The following is a 16,474-nucleotide window of genomic DNA, read 5'->3' on the forward strand; positions in this document are numbered from 1 at the left end:
ATAAACAAACTTTTCTAAAAGACCTGATGCAGCTTCACACTGGCACAGCCATTCACACCACTCTTCCTGTCACTTCTGGTGGTGGCATATGTCTTCAGTTGTAAAACTATCAAGAGATCTTGACTGAGAAAGGGGAAAAGGAACTCTGCATGTAAGAGAGTCTTCTGTGGAGTAAGACCAGGTTCTACTCAAAGTCACTAATCAGGAACTTTCATCTAAACAGAAACTGAATTCGAAGCTCTGAGACCAAGTTCAGGGGCAGCAGAGGTGACAGCACAAAGGTCAGGGGAGCCCTGAGGCCCCAGAAACTCTGAAGGAACAGTGAGAGGATCCATTCACAGCTTTGCCCCAATCCTCAGAGGGTTCAGGACCCAAACATGGTTGATGGTTTCCTGTTCCTGAAAGTGCAGTGAAGTGGCAGGTGAACAGGAGAAGGCCCCGAATGACACACAAGTATACTTGACTGTGCAAGCAGCCTTCAGAGAGGCGGACTGGAGGAGCAGCGCTGCAATATACGCGACTTCAGACTCCTTTAACCCAGGGAAAAAACCGTAAATCATAACCCAGGCCATGACTAAAGTTGCTTATGTGCAATATTTTTGAACGTTTCCACTGACAAACACATGAAGCCCAAGTCACTTGTGTGTTTCTAAGGAGGTCGGCTGAAAACCACAGAGGCAACGTGGGTCCCCTTCGCTCCATGGGAAACGCATCACAGGATTTTTCTTTTTAAGTTACCAAGGAAAGCAGTCGAACCATCAAGCTAGAAGGGGGCAGCCTGTGGACCTCTTAGTTGAACAGACCCCTCCAGGCAGCCCCTCCCAGCAGGACTGTGTGGGTGGTGAGAAGAGGCTCGTCACCTTGGCAACAGCTCTGAACATATCTGCCGTGACACAAGACGATTTCTGAAAGCTGTAAATAGAGGATAATGTCACAAAAATTCCAGATTAAAGGAATTCCAGATTAAAGGAGCACCCATCCCCTCCCCTTATTACCCTGCCCACTGCTTAAATCCCACTGGTACCAGTGAAAGTAATTCCATGTATGTAAACATGCCTTCCAATCCCTGAACACTGCAAAATTATATACCTGCAGAAGCAAAATAAAGCCCCTGGATGAACCATCTTTGTGCAAACTCATGTACGGACATGAAGTGGCCACGAGACGGCAGCCTCGAGGCACAGGGCGTGAGCCACTTCAGAGGCGTCCAGTCCTCCTGCCCACACATCACCTGAGCCTCCCCAGGCCCGGGTCCAAGGTTCCCAGGACTGGCTCCACATCCGGCTTCACAGGCAGCCAGAAGTCCCAGAAGAGAGGAGGGCAGCCACAGCCTGAGGAAGGGCCCAGGCCAGACCGTCTAAGGTTCGAGCCTCAGAACCCAGTTCAACTTTGTTTGGAAAACAGAGGCCATTTCGTCTTTGGAGAGTTTGAGACCTTGTAGCCAAACCATTCAGTCCAGGATAAACCAGCGGTATAAACAGGGGAGCTCCTGACAGGCTTGCAGAGAGACGGCCCAACATGAACCAAACAGCACAGAAGGGAAGCAGGCACGCCCTGGCGCGACTCCAGCACCGTCTCCCTGGATCAGAAGCGTCTGCCCTGTCCCCTTCGGTCTTCCAGTCTGAGATGTGGTGAAGAGAAACATACTTTTCTCCTATCTTCTTCCTACCATATTTTTAAGCCACTGTACAGAACGCAAAGCAAATAAACCCCTGGATCATGAGCTCACATTATTAAGAGGAAAAAACAAACTTGATATTTCATGTTGCAAAAATCTATTTATGGGCCCTACAGATACGCTTCTCAGTATAGTCATCATTAGAATCAAATACTAAATATTCCAAGGAAGAAAAAATTGTATGTTAAAATGGAGTTGTTAAAAATGTTCTGAGAAATTGTTTTTATAGAATAACCAAACTTTCTTTTTTTTTTCTTTTTAAACCAAACTTTCATTTCCTCGATGTCTTCTTCAGTAATTCCTCCACATGGCGAAGGGGTGGAAGACAGAGAGGAGGTGTGGACAGGGGCCTGGGCAAGTCCTGGACTCAGGAGGACCTCTAGTCACGACCACTCACATATCTAACTTTCTGAACAGACATACAAATCAACAGCTAAAAACTCCAGTGCTTTGTTTTAAAGATTCAACTATTTAAACTGCATCTGTGGCAAATTCTTTCAAAGCATGTATCAACTCAGACTGCCTTCTGTGTGATCTGTGTAAGTCACAACACGGGTGTTCCCATGCACGAGGCGGCCAGCGCGGGGCGGGGTGCCGCAGCAGGCAAGCCCCCCGCCCCCCGTCAACAGCCTGCTCCAGAGAGAGGACCTGGTCCCAAGCCCACGCCAGGGAGGAAGCACATGTGAGCGAGGCTGCGGCCAGCCAGGTTCACCGCCAGCACTCACTGCTCCTGCTTCCGGGTGTTCCCAGCAGTGTCTGGGGCCCTGAGAGACAATCCCAGGACCATGGAAGGCTCCCTCCCCTGTTCTGGCTCCAAACCAGACCGAGTAGAGGGAGTGAAGGCCTGCACTACAGGCTGCTTCAGGCCAGGGCTTTAGGAAGTCGGGCCCCTCACCGCCTGCGGGGTGGCTGTGGCCGTGGCACACACTTTGTGCTCACGGGCTGAAGTTATGAGCAAGCCATTCAACCTGCCATCCGTCTCCCTGTCTGTAAATGAGGACAGGCATCACTGCCCTGTAGGGCCACATGGACCCAGGCAAGCGCCCGGGACCCACAGCAACTATCAACAACGACAGCGCCCACTCCTCAGGGAGCGTGTGGGCCTCAACGATCCATTTTAACTGTATATGAATGGAGCTGTATTCTCAAGTGTTATTTTATTTACAGCCCCTGACAAGTCTCAGCTGAACAGATGGTATTGTCTAGGCTCAGGTAATCGTGGGGGTACTGACCAGGCCTCTGTGCAGGGAGGGCATCCAAGCATCAGTTCTCAGGACCACGGCCGCTGGGCCAGCAGCTCCCAGTGAACCGACCAACACAGACCTGAGAGGATAAAATAATTCCATCTTCCAAAATTATGCTGAATCAAGGAGTCTTGGGGACAAATGCAGGCACTCCTCTACAGCCTGGAGAAGGCATCTGGGAGTAGGAGAACCAGGGGCGAGAGCAAGGTCTGCATCACAGGCAGGCAGAGGCCCAAACAAGGCCTGCACAGGTCAGCGCCGGCTCTCCACTCTGTCTTCACCTTCAGGAAACGCTGACGTGCACCTCTCTGGTTTCATCATGAAGCTTCAGTAAAGATCATTCGGAAGAAGTGGAAGTTGCAGGTGAAAATATATAAACACACACACAGCACACACAGGACAGGAAACGAGGAGACGAGAACTATGAGAAAAGGCGAGCGGGCTGTATGTCCTAGGTGGGCCGAAGAGTCAGGGGGTCATTTCCCTACATCTGACACTGAACTTCTTCAAAGCTGTACAAGTTTCAAAATCTCCAAAAGCTGTACAGCCACCAGGAAACCAAGAGAAAGGCTGGTTTGTCACACATCACTTTCAAGGTGACCACGAAAATGTATAATTCCCAAACTTGTAGAGAAAAAAACTAAAAAGGCAAAATAGGAAAGAAAAGAGAAACAAGTCAAGTGTGACAGCGCGACAGAACTAAATGTTTCTAAGAGCAGAAGTGAGAGGACTCAGAAACAGCTGGGAGACAGGGTATGCCAGCCCGGATGGAAAACGCACCTGCCTAGCTCAGAATGAGTAAGGGACGCTGAAAACTTAACAACCCAGGAAGATTTTGAGAGGACAAAAAAGATACCTGGGCTAAACAGCAAGCAGACGGCCCTGGACACAACCAGGGAGGAAGCAGCCACCCCTGCAGAGCTGAGGCTCCCTTCAGGAGACGGGAGGACGCCCTGGAGTCAAGAGCAAACCCTGATACAATGACAGAACAGACGCTACAGCGCCCTACAAAAGCTGACGGGCCACGGACATCAGCCCAGCAAACATCAGAACACAGGAGACTGGGGCACAGTAGCCAGTCCGGCCAACGAGCACACACAGCACCCAGCCAGTCATCACTCGGTGCCCTTGCTTTTCAAAGACACAGGACAAACAGTCATGAAAACTGTCCACCAAGGCCCACAGAGCAAGTCTAACAACCTGAAAGGACCGACCTCTTAACACCAGAGTGCAGCGTGGTGGGGTGGGGAGAGCACTGACAGTTTAAGTCAGAGAACTAAGAACAAGGGCCAGAGAGAGAGGAAACTACACTGGGAATTAAGTCTTTAAAACCGGGGGTGACAAAATGCTACACAGTTAACTGGGAGACACCGATAACAGTGATTCTTAAGAGGAAAAAGTGTTTACTTCCAAAAAATATCTCAATAAAGAGGTTTTTCAAATCAGAACATATCTTAACAGTGTAGAAGAAACGTGATGAAGGTAGCAACACAAAACCAATAAAAAACAGCCACGTAACAGAGCCTGACAGTCACAAGCAGACTCCATTCCAACGACCCATGAAACAGGCTACGGAAAGGCACGGCCAAGGCTCTAGCGCAGAAGGACAGAGGCAGAGCAGGGCCTGGTGGGCAGGGCGGGAACTGTGTCAGGGAAAGGCCGGGGGCGGGCCGGATGTCGGACCCTGCACCCTGGAGGCCTCTCCACAGTCCCACAGCAGACGAGACAGAGCTCACTGACACACAGGCAACAACCACCGACTGCAAAATTAATAAATACATATTATATACTCGTCAGCCAGGGTTCTGTCAGAAACACAGATATGCATATTAAGAGGTTTATTGCAAGGAATCAGCGTGAGTGCAGCCCTGAGTAGGAGCCTTCCCCCAGATGCAATCAGGCCACTCCTTCACCCCAGCCGCTGACCACTGACCGCAGGGCTGTCCACACAGCTGCCCACATTCCATAGCAGTACCGGGACCAGTGCAGGAACACCTGGACCCTGCAGCCTTACACATACAGTGCATGCACTGCTGCTGTTTGCTGTTGTTCAGTCGCTCAGTTGTGTTCAACTCTTTGCGACCCCATGGACTGCAGCACACCAGGCTTCCCTGTCCTTCACCATCGCCCGGAGTTTGCTCAAACTCACGTCCATTGAATCAGTGATGCCATCCAACCATCTCGTCCTCTGTCATCCCCTTCTCTCTCCTGCCTTCAATCTTTCCCAGCATCAGGGTCTTTTCTAATGAGTCGGCTCTTAACATTAGGTGGCCAAAGTATTGGAGTTTACTGGTTTGATCTCCTTGCAGTCCAAGGGACCCTAAAGAGTTTTCTCTAGCACCACAGTTCAAAAGTATCAATTCCTCAGAGCTCAGCCTTCTTTATAGTCCAACTCTCACATCCATACATGACTACTGGAGAAACCATAGCTTTGACTAGACGGACCTTGGTCGGCAAAGTGATGTCTTTGCTTTTGAATATGCTGTCTAGGTTTGTCATAGCTTTTCTTTCAAGGAGCAAGCGTTTTTTAATTTCATGGCTACAGTCACCACCTGCAGTGATTTTGGAGCCCAAGAAAGTAAAGTCTGTCACTGTTTCCATTGTTTCCCCATCTATTTGCCATGGATGGGACCGGACGCCATGATCTTCATTTTTTGAATGTTGAGTTTTAAGCCAGCTTTTTCACTCTTTCACCTTCATCAAGAGGTTCTTTAGTTCCTCTTCGTTTTTTGCCATAAGGGTGGTGTCATCTGCATATCTGAGGTTATTGATATTTCTCGCAGCAATCTTGATTCTAGCTTGTGCTTCATCCAGCCTGACATTTCTCACGATATACTCTGCATATGCTAAATAAGCAGGATGACTCCTTTCCCAATTTTGAACCAGTACTGTTCCATGTCCAGTATTAACTGTTACTTCTTGACCTGCATACAGGTTTCGCAGGAAGCAGATAAGATGGTCTGGTATTCCCATCTCTGTAGTAGTTTTCCACAGATTGTTGGGAACCGCATAGTCAAAGGCTTTAGTCAATGAAGCAGATGTTTTTCTGGAATTCTGTTGCTTTTTCTATAATCCAAAAGATGTTGGCAATTTGATCTCTGGTTCTTCTACCTTTTCTAAATCCAGCTTCTACATCTGGAATTTCTCAATTCACATACTGTTGAAGCCTAGTTGAAGGATTTTGAGCATCACTTTGCTAGCGTGTGAAATGAGTGCAATTGTGCAGTAGTTTGAGCATTCTTTGGCACTGCCTTTCTTTGGGATTGGAATGAAAACTGACCTTTTCCAGTCCTGTGGCCACTGCTGAGTTTTCCAAATTTGCTGGCATATTGCATGCAGCCCTTTTACAGCATCATCTTTTCAGATTTGAAATAGCTCAGCTGGATTTCCATCACCTCCACTAGCTTTGTTCATAGTGATGCTACCTAAGGCCCACTTGACTGCACACTCCAAGATGTCTGTCCCTAGGTGAGTGATCACACCATCACTTTAAGATCTTTTTTTGTATAGTTCATTAAGATCTTCTTTGTATAGTTATTCTGTGTATTCTTGCCACCTCTTCTTAATCTCCTCTACTTCTATTAGGTCCACACCTTTTCTGTCCTTTATTGTGCCCATCTCTGCATGTATGTACACATGTGTAAACACACACACAATCTCTCCTCCAAATGATGAAAATATGGTATTTTATGCTTTATCGTTCCTTATTACTATTTCCTAATTTTCCACAATGCAGAGTATTGGTTCAGCAATAAGGTTATTTTTATTTTTAAGAAGAGAACAAAAGAGGTGCCCGCAGCAGCCCCCTTTCACCTGGTGCCAGGAGAGGACTCAGCCGAGCTATTCACAGGTAAGCGCATCTAGCCGTGGCAGGGCCCCCGGCGGCTCAGCAGACGGAAGGAGGCCTTCTCGACGCGGCATGAAGGGGTACGGGCTTTTGCCACTTTCTTTGCTTCGCGTCTTTCGAGATGATCTCCCAGTTTTTCTTTTCTAGGTGTCAGTCTGGCATGTTACAGTGATTAATTTTTGAATGTTAAATCCAATATGAGCTGCCAAGATAAATCCTACCTGCATCACTATCCTTTTAAATTGCTAATCTACTTTGCTTCAAAGTCAGGGTCTTTACAGCCACATTCATGTGGGAACTGGCTTGTGGCTTTTCAGCATGACCTTCTCTGATTACAGAACCCAGGTAACCCTGCCTTGAGGACAGAGGGGAAGCCTGTGTATGACAGATGCTCCCCACTCTTTAAGGAATAGTAGAAATCACCAGTGAGGACACCAGGGACTGAAGGCTTGTGTCAAGATTTTAATTAAAAATTCAATTTCTTTAATAGGACTTCCCTGGTGGCTCAGATGGTAAAGCGTCTGTCTATAACGCAGGAGACCCAGGTTCGAGCCCTGGGTTGGGAAGATCCCCTGGAGAAGGAAATGGCAATCCATTCCAGTACTATTGCCTGGAAAATCCCATGGACAGAGGAGCCTGGTAGGCTACAGTCTATAGGGTTGCAAAGAGTCAGACACGACAGAGCGACTTCACTTAATAAACACAGGGTTACTCAGGTGATCCATTTCTTCTTCAGTGAGCTTAGGTGATTTGTGTCTTTTAAGGAATTTGTCCATCTTATCTAAGTTGTCAAAGTTATTGGCATAAAAGTGTTCATATGCCAGTTGAACTGTTGTTTCCAGAACAACAGTGCAGATTCAAGTATCAGTTCTGTGAAAAAGGTACGGTGCAACTTTGGGGATTCCCCCAAAAAGGACATGGTGGTGCAGTGGTTAAGACTCTGCACTCCCGATGCAGGGCCCAGGTCCCACCCCCGGTCAGGACACTAGATCCCACATACTGCAACTGGAGATCCTGCATGCCACAACTAAGACCCAGTGCAGCCAAATAATTTTTTTTTTTAAAGGACATCACACATAATAGATGTCAACAGAAGCCAGGCTGTTGCCTGCAAGGGCTGATCCCAGGCCCTTCAGCCATCACCTCCAAGGCCCAGGACCTGCTATTGGCAGGGGCGGCTCCTGGACCCATGGTGCGCTGTTGGGAGAATGTAAGATACCAGAGCCACTGGGAAGGTCCACAAAAAGGCCAAGTCCTAATCACCATGTGACCCCACAAGTCCACTCCTGAGCACATACCCTCCCCACAAATGAGAGCAGGGTTCCAAAGAGTTATTTGCTCTTTCACGTTCACAGCAGCGCTACTCATAAGAGTCAAAACATGGACACAACCCAAGTGCCCATCAACAAATGAATGGATGACAAAGTGTGGTTTATCTACACAACAGAATGTCCACCATCCTGCCTTAGAAAGGAAGGAGATCCTGCAATATGCTACCACACGGGACTTTGAGGAGCAGAGAACACTGAGGACATTATGCTCAGTGCGGCAGCCAGGCACAGAAAGACGATACTGTAAGACTCCACGGACATGAGGTCCTTGGGAGAGTCAAAGCCACAGAGAGATACAGCAGAGGAGATGACAAAGGGCCATTTCTAACTCTGGCATCATAGTCCCTCCCAGCCCTTCCCTGCCAGTCCTTCCCTGGCAGTCCTTCCCTGGCAGGATGGCCCTTCTCTCTGGACAAGGAGGAGCACAAAAAGCTCCTCCCGAAGGCGACCCTGCAAGGGAGCCGGGAAGGGGCTGCCCCCAGCTGCTCCTTCTGTCCTGGGACTGGGGCGACAGAGCCAGGAGCAAGCTGGGTGCTCTGGGTGAGGGAAGGACTTTGGGGAGGGGCCGATGACACCCCGCCCTCCCCCAGCGCACCTCCTCCGCTCCATCCTTTTGTGAAGAACACTGCGCTGACAGCAGTGAGAAGCAGCAAGCCCTTCACAACGCGAGGCAGGCGCATTTTCTGTGCTGACTGCTGACGTCTGGTCCTTTTCCTTCTGTGAGGCCACACCCACTTCTCACAACCACAGCCCCCAGGCTCCTCCAGGGGCATGCAGTGCAGGGACCTCCTCACATGCCACCAGCAACAAGCACATCCACAACCTTGGGTCCCAGAGACCCCTCCACACCCCCACACCCCCACCCCGCCACAGGAACACTCGCCACACACACCCTCACACGCCACTCACACATACCCCACACACACCCACCCCCTCACATAAACACAACACACACACATCCACATACCCGCTCCACACACACACCCTCACATAAACACACCCCACCCACTCCACACACATAGCCACAGCCCGCTGCTGGGTTTAATGAAGGAGAGACTGTGGGTCTCACTGCAACTTCCAGCCCCACGCCACAGGGCCCTGCGAACAGCGGGGCTGCAGCCTCTGGGCTCTTGCCCATGTCACAGGGGCTTCACCCCCACACCTACTCCCCGTGTCTACAAGTGTGCAGATCAGTGACAACACAGGCAGCAGTGCACATGTGCCTCGGTCTTGGGAGCAGGTTTCCAGGCCAGGCTGGCACTGGGCCCCTGGGAGCAATCTGGGTGAGACCTTTCCCTCATGGCCCTCCTCACCGGCCTCCCACAGAGGCTCTGCTTCAACCAAGCGGGTGTTCTGTTCAGAAAGGTCAGACTGCAGCAGCTGGATGTTCAGCTCTGCTATGTGAGCAGCGGGGGCCTGTGTGGACATTCTCTGAACTTCATCTCTCAAAGCAAGAGCACCCAGGCCCAGAGGCTTCTGTGCTGGGGATAGGCCCCACACACACTCACTCCACACAGGTCTCAGAAGGTGATGCTCTGAAAGCCCAAAAGGTGAAGAAGAAAGGATGTCTTGAATACAGAGAACCAGGCCACCCGACACTTAGGTATCTTCTCGATGAATCACCACCGTAACTACTGTGACACAGGGTGCCGCTTGCGGCCAACTTAGCAACCATCAAAAGTGTTAGACTTCCATGTGTGCGCTGAGGGGCCAAGCAGAAGAGAGGAAAAGAATTAATCCACCAAGAACTCTGAGTGGAGTGAAAAACTTCAGGATAATTATTAAAAAAAAAAAATCAAATGTCAACGAACAGTGAACAGGGATCTTGGTCTGCCCTGAAAACTGAACATGGGGTTAGGAGGCCACTGGGCTGAAGAAACACGGCCTGGACGCGGGTGGGCGGAGGCCAGCCGTGCCCAGCGCCCAGCTTCAGCGGCTGCTGCGCGGTGCTGGCCTAGGTCCTGGTGATGTGTGGTGCGCGCCCTCGCGCTTACAGAAGTGGGAACCGAGGTAGAGGGTAAACGAGGTATCAGCTCCATTCACGTCATTGTTTTCATCGAAGATTCTTATAAATAGAAGAACAAAAAATTTAGAAGGAAATGACCTGCTACAGACACGTGCCATTTCAGTTTCCTCATCGTGCACTTTCATCTTTTTTTACCAAACACTCCATTTTCTGCATCTCCAAAACTACTCAATTTAGGTCCAAAGATAAACAGGTATATAAAAGCACCTCCTTTCTACAAATGGTTGTTTCTGGCCACCAGGTACAGAACACCAATGCGACTTTAACTCCTTCGCTCCCAGGCTGGCTAAGCCACAGGCTCCGCCAGGGCCCCGGCGGCCACACCTGCGTTCTCGGGGCCCAGAGCGAGGTGCCCTGGCTGGTGGGCAGTCTCCGTGTGCACGGGAAGCCACAGCCGCCTCTGCTGAAAAGCAACGACCCAGAGCACACAGGCTCCTGGGCCAAGAGAAGACGCGCAGGCACCACCCAGTGCGCTTGCCAGTCTCCATGTGAGTGACCCACGTGAGGCCTGCTGTCTAGAGGAGGAGAGAGGCTGAGTGGGTCTTGCCTGAAATGTAGCCCCGATAACAAACATCATGCCAGGCATGGCCCCAACAGGTCCAAGGGCCCAACCCTGAGAGGACAGCAAGTTACTGACCCACACAGCTGCACAGGCCTGGGTGACTGAGGGAGCTGCAGGAAGAAACTGCAACACCCCTGGGCGGGCAGTCCCAACGGGCAGCGGCTCTCCTGCGGCCTGCCCCTCAGTCATACGCCATCAACAAAGAGCCACACGAGACAAGCACTGCATCCAAAATCCAGGTGAGGCAACTCCACAGGATAGCCCACTCTCAGCTCTCACAAGCGGGCAGACTTGCTCCCGCACCGAGGACCGCGGGGCAGTCACACAGGGGAGTCAGCACACAGCCCCGCCCGCCGCCCCTTCACCGCAGACACGTGCCGGTCGCTGTCGCCTCATCTCCAGGGTCTGCACTGGCAGCTGGTTCCACGTGAAGCTGCCTCGGGACGCGTCCAGAAGAAGCCTTTTGCGCAAAGGAGAAGCCACACCTGAATCAGACCTGCTGAGCTGGACTGTCAAGCGCCCAACAGGGACGCACTGCAGCACTGTCAGCAGGGCCCGAGTGTGGCCCCAATGCCAGAGCAGGGGCCCAGGGCCCGCCCTGTAGCCCAGGCCCCTGTCCTGGCCAGGCAGAGCCCTGTCCACAGGCTCATCAGGACACACGAGCCACAGAACCAAACCTTCAGAATTCTCTTCACAAGAAAGGGATGTCCCATGACTACTCAGATCCTGCCTAGAGAGTTTCTGTTGGTAGACATGTTTGTGTACACACACACAGACACACACCCTGAAGTTACTCACTTCACCATCCAGGGTTGGTGAACATCTTCAGCCCCAGGAATGGATATCAGGCGGGGGGGACGACGGCTGGGCCTGGCTTGGCTCACTCTGGCCCTGGCCTGGCTCACCCACTGGGTGACACAGTGCAGCCAGGCCCAGCCCTCTGGGGCGTGGCCTCCCAGCATTGTTCAGACCATGTCTGCTCTCTCCCCCTAGACCACTGGGGACCCTTCGAGTCCAGGTGCCGTGTGGCCATACTGTGGAGGCCGGGGAGACAGTAGGGGGCAGAGACCCCTGCCCAGACCCACCTCCTCCTTCCCCGGAGCCCAGAAAGCCAAGGTAGATGCGTCAGACCGTGCCCAGTGCAGGGGCCAAGGTGGAGCTGAAAGCAATCATTACTGCAGGCTCCACTGCACCAGGCTCTCCAGACCTAGAGATCAACAGTTTGTCCCGGCCTTTTAGCTGAACACAAAAATACAAGCGCAGTCTTTAAAACACAAGACCATTTATCTATTCAACTATGCTCTGTCATAACTCTTTTTTGTCTGGATTTTCAACTTTCATACCCCTGTCAATTATCTTAAAACAGGTAATGTTGTTCTTGTTCAGTTGCTAAGTCATGTCCAACCTTTTGGGACCCCATAAACTGCAGCACGCCAGGTTTCCCTGTCCTTTACCATCTCCCAGAGCTTACTCAAACTCATGTCCATTGAGTCAGTGATGCCATCCAACCATCTCGTTCTCTGTCGTCCCCTTCTCTTCTCACCTTCAATCTTCCCAGCAATCTTTTCCAGTGAGTCAGCTCTTTGCATCAGGTGGCCAAAGTACTGGAGTTCAGCATCAGTCCTTCCAGTGAATATTCAGGGTTGATTTCCTTTAGGATTGACTGGTTTGATCTCTTTGATGCCCAAGGGATGCTCAAGAGTCTTATCCAGCACCAGTTCAAAAGCATCAATTCTTCGGTGTTCCGCCTTCTTTATGGTCCAACTCTCACAACCATACACGACTACTAGAAAAACCATAGCCGTGACTAGATGGAGTTTTGTCAGCAAAGTAATGTCTCTGCTTTTTAATACGCTGTCTAGGTTTGTCGTTTTTTCTTCCAAGGACTCAGGCCCCCAACCCCTCACAACACAGTCCAGTTGCTGGGCTCAGGGCTTGAGACAGTAAGATAGGTGAGGCAGGGTCTGTCTTCATTGCAAAAAATTTGGGTAATACTGACACACTAAAAGAAAACTAAAGACAAATCCCCCACCTTCAAGTCTCCAGCGAAACAATGAAATCACTATTTCCCCCTCTCCACTTATGATTACTAGCGTTACTCAGGAGCAACCTTCCCTAAAGTAACACAGGAACACACGGTTGAGTCCCCAGACCTGCAGGGCTCCACACTAACCTGTGCAGCTGCCAGGACTGGTCATCAGGCCCTGCCTCCCCCACTGCTCTGTTCAGAGCAGCGGGGAGCAACGTGTGCATCCCAGGCTGTGGGGCGCACTCTCTTCACCTGGAATACAACCTCAGGAAACAGTCCCTCTCAAGCCCCGTCCCCCTCCTCGGACCACCACTGCCTGGTTCTCCAGTAGCCTCCTGCCACTTGGAAATGCCCACCTGTGACATAAGGCAGAAGATGTCCCAGTGCTGACTAAGGTCCAGACAGGTGTGAGGACCGAGGTCACCTGGCGTAGGAGTGGAGGAGCCACACAGGAGAGGGTGAGCCTGTGGACGAAAGTTCCAACAGGACAAGAACCTGCCAGGAGGCAGCCCTGAGGGAGCACGGACATCCCACCTCTGCTGGAACAGCGGGGACAGGCCCTTCCTGAGGCTGCTTTCTGTCTGACTGCGAGCCTCCCTGTCTCGCTATGTGGACACCTGCCATTTAACCTGTGTCTGCAGTGAGAGCTGGGCCAGAAGCAGTGGAGCCCGCAGGCAGCAGCGGGGGCCCAGTGCTCCACACATCCAGACACAGCGGGTGGACAGCCCACGGGAAAGAGTCAAGAAGCAGACACCCAAGTGCACCCGTGCAGGCCCCATGGACCCTGGAGAGAGCCTTCCACCCACCCGCCTTCCCACCTCCCCCACAGCATGCCCACAGGGGAGGTGACGGTGGTCACACTCACCAGAGCTCTGTTCCCAGAGAGAGAGGTGCTCTAAGAGCCCCAGGTGAGATAAAGAACCTAAAGCACCTCACCTGTCCTGAGTCCTGAAATCCCCTCAGAAGGAGAACATTCCCTAAGCTGAAGCCTGTCCCAGACTCCAGCCTCAGACCCTGGGACAGGGCATGCCAAAGGGACTGGCCCGCTGCTTTCACACACCTGCAAGTCTAGCCCTGAGCCAAACCCAGAGCCTGCCTGGAGGGTCAGGGAGTCACTGGCCACAGCCTGCTCGCCTGCACAGAAGGTCAAGCACATCTCAGGAAGCAGGTGAGACCCGTCTGCAACCTCCCCCTGTCGTGTGCAGGACCTGCACTGAAGTTGTTCTGAGACAAAGGCGTGTGCCTCAGCTCCATATGGACACTGACGCAGAACACAACAGCGATCGACACACACACAGAGCTGAGAGGGGGACCACAAGAGGCAGCTGGCACAGAGAGGCAGGTGTGGTGGAGGAAGGAGATGGCAGAAAAGGCAGAGCGGTCTTACAAGTTCTTATCACAAGAAACAACATTTACTGCTGTGTGAGGTGACAGAAGATGACTAGACTCCACGGGTCATTTCTCTGCACACCCGAAACTTACACAGGTGAAATGTCAATTGTGTCTCGACAACACTGGGGGGAAATAAAACATAAAAAAATGTTAAACTTAGGGACAGGGAATGATCTTTTCCTTCCTTTTGCCTCAAACACATGGCCTTTGGTTTGACAACATTTTACAGCAGCCCACAGTTAGTATATGCAGAATTCAATCCTCACACCCCATGGGTGTCTGCATCACGGAAGGTCGGTGAGGAGTTTGCTGGTGCCCACGTGAGAGCCTGTGTGTGTGCACATGCATGAGCACAGACAAGCACGCACCAAGAGGCCGCTTTTCACAGCAGAGCTGGTTAGAGAGGCAAGAGCTTCCAGGCCATAAAAAGGAAACGAGATCTGTCCTCCAGCACAGGGCAGCGTGTGGCACAGAGCACCCCACACAGAGAGAACCCCTCCCAGGAAGCCTGGCTGGATTCCAGCCAGAGATGAGCCGCATGAGGGAAGGCACCCAGCAGCATCCAAGCCGCCGCCAGCTCTGCTGCAGAAACGCAGCTAAATCCCACATCCTGAACAACCGACAGATGCTGTATGCCACCTGTAACCTCTAGCCTCTTCATGACTTTCTAGTTGGACCACTGTGTTAAAGAAAACACCAACTAAATGCTTTCTAGGCGGCCCCAAAGCCAACACCTAACAAACAAAACCTACTGCTCCTCTACTCTCGCTTTTCTGAACACAGGCTCAGAGAGAAGGTTCAAAGAAACGCCAATTCTCCATGGCAGGGACCCAGAACATCTGAGTAAATGCACTCCCCAGACAGCTACAGCGCCCATGGTGCTCGCATCTTGAGACCTCAGCCCAGGAGCCTCCCCGCCTGCCCCGTCCCTGCTGGAGATGGAGACACCCCGGTCCACAGGAGGGAGGCTCAGACAGGCTCCCATGTCCTAGGCTGGCCAAGGGCTGCCCTCTATGGCAAGAAAGAGGGCGAAGAAACTGGTACCGACAAGAACACAGAACCAAAGGACTAGGCCTTCACTTCTCGGAAATTATACTCACTGGGGCTTCCCTGATGACTCAGTGGCAAAGAATCCGCCTGCCAATGCAGGAGACACGGGTTTGATAACCCTGGTCTGGGAAGATCCCACATGCATGAGAGCAACTAAGCCTGTGTGCCACAACTACTAGGCCAAGGAGCCCTAGAGCCCATGTTCCCCACTAAGAGAAGCCACTGCAATGAGAGGCCCGCGCACCACAACTAGAGCGCAGCCCCACTCGCCGAAACGAGCAAAAGCCTGCAGTGGGCTGCATGAGTCACAGGCTGGAATCAAGCCTGCTGGGAGAAATACCAGCAACCTCAAATATGCAGAGGATATCACTCTCATAATAGAAAATAAAGAGGAACTAATGAGCCTCTTGATGAAAGAGAAAGAAGAGAGTGAAAAAGCTGGCTTAAAACTCAACTTTCAAAAAAACTTAAGAACATGACATCCAGTCCCACCACTTTACAGCATACAGAAGGGGAAAAAGTGGAAACAGTGACAGACTTTACTTTCTTGGGCTCCAAAAATCACTGCAGACAGTGACTGCAGCCATGAAATTAAAAGACGTTTGCTCCTTCGTTGCAAGGACTATTGCTGAAGCTCCAGTACTTTGGCCACCTGATTCGAAGAACCATCTCATCAGAAAAGACCCTGATGCTGGGCAAGATTGAAGGCAAAAAGGAGAAGGGGGAGGCAGAGGATGAAATGGTTAGTCAGCATCACTGACCCAAGGGACATGAATTTGAGCAAACTCCAGGAGATAATGGAGGACAGGGAAGCCAGGCGTTCTGCAGTCCAAGAGGTCACAAACAGACACAACCTAACGACTGAACATCATCATACAGAACTCCAAACCAGCAACTGGGTACCAGTATATTCTGAGTCATCACGATCCAGATCATCTTAAAAGATCTGCAAAATCTGGAAAAACAAAGACAAATTTTTAGATCAAGTGACGAGGCTGAACCACAAAAGACAAAACTTCAGTCAGCCAAGTGTGAGCTACATGGTTCAAACGACCAAGAGAATCAGTGTCTAAAGCTGTGAGACACATGGCCAGTCTGGAGACAGCTTCTCCGCAGGTAGAATTATGCGAGGAAACTGGCTGAGGCCCAGGGAGGGGCGGGCGCTTCTAGAGGAGGGGCGGGACGGCGCCTAGCAACCTGTCCTGGGAGCAGGGTCCACGTGCCCCTCCAGCCCCGGCCACCAGGGAGCAGAGGCACACAGGATGCCTGGCCTTCGGCTTTTTGCTGCCTTTCTGCTGCCAGTCTGCAAAGAAAG

General features: G+C 51.4%; 1 protein-coding gene and 1 non-coding gene across 7 annotated transcripts in view; one reads left to right on the forward strand and one right to left on the reverse strand.

Annotated features, from left to right (window-relative positions):
* The window catches only part of ANKRD11 (ankyrin repeat domain containing 11), a 117,438-nt gene that overhangs the window by 39,648 nt on the left and 61,316 nt on the right, over positions 1 to 16,474 (reverse strand). The gene's annotated exons all lie outside the window — the stretch shown is intronic.
* On the forward strand, positions 7,264 to 7,335 carry TRNAY-AUA (transfer RNA tyrosine (anticodon AUA)). The gene has a single exon. It is a non-coding gene; the product is annotated as a tRNA-Tyr (tRNA).

The sequence above is a fragment of the Ovis aries genome, chromosome 14 (genome assembly GCF_016772045.2).
Source record: "Ovis aries strain OAR_USU_Benz2616 breed Rambouillet chromosome 14, ARS-UI_Ramb_v3.0, whole genome shotgun sequence".
NCBI classification, from domain to species: Eukaryota; Metazoa; Chordata; class Mammalia; order Artiodactyla; family Bovidae; genus Ovis; species Ovis aries.